At 42.0% G+C, this 4,397-nt stretch overlaps 1 protein-coding gene across 4 annotated transcripts in view; it reads left to right on the top strand.

Annotated features, from left to right (window-relative positions):
- LOC114643681 (tripartite motif-containing protein 16-like) overlaps nucleotides 1–4,397 on the top strand; it is a 488,218-nt gene that overhangs the window by 305,562 nt on the left and 178,259 nt on the right. The gene's annotated exons all lie outside the window — the stretch shown is intronic.

The following is a 4,397-nucleotide window of genomic DNA, read 5'->3' as shown; positions in this document are numbered from 1 at the left end:
CTCATCACAGCTGCACACTGGCAGTCGTTCAAACTCTACAGGCTGACAGCCATGTTGTCCTGTCGTCTGATGTTTGTGTTGGTTGAGGTCGTCTCCTGCTGACCTTGGGGGCTTTTAGAGCTCAGGATTAATGAAATGGAAATGTCAGTCAGCAGGGTGGGCAGGTGGGCACATTCAGGGCAAAATGTCATTTAAAAGTCGATGAGCACACTGGACACATCGCCAGTCACTGATAATCGACTCCACGTCAGCTCCTGTGGCCCTCATCATGTGCTGTCAACTCAGACGCTGGTCATGTGACTTGCACCTTAGTGACATTCCTGTGACTTTCAGGGCTGTGACATCAGCTGATTCTTCTGGAGCCAAACTGCTCCCTCTTGTGGCCTCTCTGCATATTAAACACAAGAGAAGTTAGGATGTGAAGTGTTTGGTGAGATCTAAAAAATATTCAGAATATTGACATCACCTTGAAGGACAGTTTGGTTTAATAATAATTAATGTGTAAAAGAATACTTATTTTAGATTATTGTGTAAAAGAATACTTATTTTAGATTAATCTTTAGTTAATTATGATTAGGTGTTACATTCACAGAGATAAATGGCCTGTTAATGCTTCACAGTTTGTAAAATTTGAATTGCTTATTAAACTAAAAAGATCAAAACACACATAAAAAAAAAATATGAACGACTGTTATTTGTCAAATCTGTTCATTTGGTAACTTTTGATTTGTAAATTCCTCTGATCAAATCTCATATTTTGAATGTTCTGATGATATTAGGACTTCTTGTTTATGATTAATCCTCTTTAATAAAAGGACAAGTGTCTGTGTGTCTGTCTGTGTATCTGTCCAGTCACTTTGTCTCTGTCTTTCCAACAGATGGCGCCTCACAAACATTAGCTCTGCTTTTATGACTCCCATGCTAATCAACATCATCCAGTTACAGAGCCGCAGCACCAGACGTCACCACTGATATCGGCCAGCAGTTTAATGACAGAATGTGTGTTAGTGTGAGTGTGATTAGTGGGCACCATACCAGCCTGTAAACCTCCCTGCTGGCACACAACTGCTGGTCCTGACCTGCGACAGTTTGTTGTGCTTCAGCTCTGCAAACAGAATGGCATATAACAGAGACATAAGCATTGGATTTGTCATTCCAAAAGATGGCACATCACAAACATTTGTATTAATGCACTGTACTACTACAGACATTTGTGATACACCATCTGTTGGAATGATAATTGCAATTCATTTTATTATCACATGCATTTCAAAATACATTCCCACAGATGGTGCACTGCAAACATTAACACTGAGATCTACGTTGATTACTTAGAATTCAACCCATCTTAGACATGTAGCACAGCTAGTTTTGTAATAAAGAGGAAAAAATGATAAAATAAATATATAATTTTAAACAAAATGGAGAATGCAGCAAATAATATGGTGATGCCTCAATGAAGCTAATTATTGAGGCAGATGAGCGTTGCTCCCCAGTCTGAGTGTTTGTGTCCTGCTGTGTGTGTTTGTCCCCGTGTGTGTCCATGTGACACCTGAAAGTCTGCTGTGATGAGGTGAGTGGTCCCTGTGACTCCAGTATGACCCCACACTTTCAAAATCAGCTGCTAATAAATCCTGACATTAAACTTTATTAGGTACACTTCTTAAACACTTTTAGTTTTATCCCCTCATAATATTCAAGTGATGGCTGCTTGCATTCTGTACGCACTGCTGATATTATATGAGGAGTCAAAGCTGCTGTAGTTCTGCTAAGATGTGGATTAGCAATAAGAAGAGACGGCTACTTCAGTCACCTCTCGAAGGGCAGCAGCTGATATTCAGACTTGCTTCAATCGACACCAAGTGTGCATCTCTGCAGCCCGGAGCCTCCACCCTGGAGCTCCAAGGAGGTGGCGTTGACTCCACTGGGCGCCAACTGGGAGGAACTTGGAGTTCAAAACACTAAAGAAGCCTGCAATTCTCCACTATGACCACTAGAGGGGGGTGTACCGTCATATTAGTCAAACTTAGTCGTAATAATGAGGTAGCAAGTCATAAAATTATGAGATGATAAGTCATATAATATAATATTAACGATCAAGTGCCAGTGACCTGCTATTACTATTAACAGACTTGCATTTAATTTGGTTCTACTTCTTTAGCAACGTGAGACTCGCAGTCAGATTAACTGGATTCAATTAACAAATTTTGGGGGTTGTGTTAAGTAGTGAGAAGTCAAGTAAAATGACACCTTTTATTGGCTAACTAAAAAAATTACAATATGCAAGCTTTCGAGGCAACTCAGGCCTCTTCTTCAGGGAAGATGTAATAAAAAAAAAATTATCGCAGATATTTTAACATGATATCGGCGATTATTCAGCAGCTCAAGTTCTTACAGATTTGCGCCACTCGTCCAGCTCAAGTGCTCCTTCCTCCTCAGTCGACCTTCTCTTCCCAAGCCATCCCATAATAGTCACAGACACTTCTTCGGCATGCGACACAAGAAAAGTGAGACGAAGATCAGCTAATCTGCGCAGACCCTCACGAGTTCATGTCGTTGTGCTCACCGCCGCCTCCTGCTGTGCAGGTCTGACAGTCTGACAGCTGAGCAATGAAGCGCCTACTTGTGGCGGAGCTCCTCGTGGCCAGTCGGCCGGCTGAACCTGACACCCCTCGAGCGGCTCTCTTGGTCCGCCTCGCCTGCGTTTACATGGCGGTGGTGCGCTGCTGCCGTCTCGTGGCTAAGTCCAGTACTGCAAGTGAATTTAAATAAGGAGAAGTAGGAAAGGCCGCATGTCGTCTCGAGTAGTCTGACATCATGAGTGTCATTCATAAAATGAGTAAATGAAAGACGCTACATATCCTGCCTTGCTCCCTGTGTTGGCTGGGATTGGCTCCAGCAGACCCCCATGACCCTGTGTTCGGATATAACGGGTTGGAGAATGACTGACTGACTGAAGACGCTACATACAATTAGGATTGAGTGTTACACATGCAAATAGACAAGGCAGGAACAGAACAATAAATAAGAATGAGACTAAAGCAATAATGTCAGCTAGAAAGCAGCTCTGATTCACATCATGAGATGTTATTTGCTTTATTCAGGTTTAAAACATCATTTTGAATTTACCAGGTTGATTGTAAACTTACTGACTTGTTAATGTCAGACTTCAAGAAATTCTTTATACAGAGAATGATGTGAAGTGCAATTTAAATACAAGAACAGAGTTCATGCACTTTAATAAAAGGACAAGTGTCTGTCTGTGTGTCTGTCCAGCTGCTATGTCTCTGTCATTCCAACAGATGGCACAAATGGGGCACCACATATATTTGTAGTAGTCAAATGATGCACCATCTGTTGGAATGAATAATGTAATGTATTTTATTGCTACAAATGTCTGAAGTAACAAATGTCATTATATAATAAATAGAAAATATGAACTGAGCTAACCTGACAAACAGTACAGCAGAAGATCAGGAGTTTGTAAACGTAACCAGTGGGTGATTTTTGGTTTTTAAACCACCAACGAGGAGCGATTGTCACAATGTGAAGGTCTGTAATAATCAGGGTGGAGGTGAGGACTGTTGGAATGCAGCAGCGCTGCGCTGTGCCACCATGCCACCTCACAATTTAAGTGTCATATCTAAAAATACAGTTGATTGACAAAGTCTTCAGACTCTTTCTACACACTTTGTTGTGGATTTAATTTTTTATGGATGAATTTCCAATTTTTGCCCATTGAATCAACATGTAATAACTCATCACGATGACGTGAAGATGTTTTAATAGAAAGGTTAAAAAATTTTTAAAAAATCACAAACTGCAGTCTCTCCTTCGTAGATGTATTCAGACCCTTTCGTGTGTCACTCTGAACTGCACTCTGGTCCATCTGTCACCTTTTGTTATCCTCATGTCCAGAACTTGAGTGGAGTCCACCACTGAATTGAGTGGCCGTTGTTTTGAAAGTCAGTCGTGTTTCTGTGTCTAGAAGGTCCTACAAATCACACTGCATGAGGTCCAAAGAACTCTCTGTAGACCTCCACCAAGATCACATTCTGGTAAGATGGAGATCAGGGAGAGGGGATCAAACCATTTCTAACACTTACGACAGAGGCGTGACCACGGGGGGGATGGGGTGGGCACTGCCCCCCCCCCCAGGGACAAGCCGTGCACCCCCCCTGCGAAGTGCTCTGTCTGTCCAATGAAAACTCTGGAGAAGAATAACATTTGATTTTCAAACCTGAGTTGCTTTCCAATTGTCCCGTTTGAATTTGGTGCGTATCCGTCAGTGTCTCCTCCACTAGACAGGCCCCGTGCTGCTCACAGTTCACTTCGCCACACATTTTGCAGCACGTTTTGAACCTGTTGACCACATTCTTTAATTAAAACAGCGTATA

Source organism: Erpetoichthys calabaricus, chromosome 5 (genome assembly GCF_900747795.2).
Source record: "Erpetoichthys calabaricus chromosome 5, fErpCal1.3, whole genome shotgun sequence".
Lineage (NCBI taxonomy): Eukaryota > Metazoa > Chordata > Cladistia > Polypteriformes > Polypteridae > Erpetoichthys > Erpetoichthys calabaricus.
The sequence above is the reverse complement of the archived record's forward strand: the minus strand, read 5'-3'. Positions and strand labels throughout refer to the sequence as shown.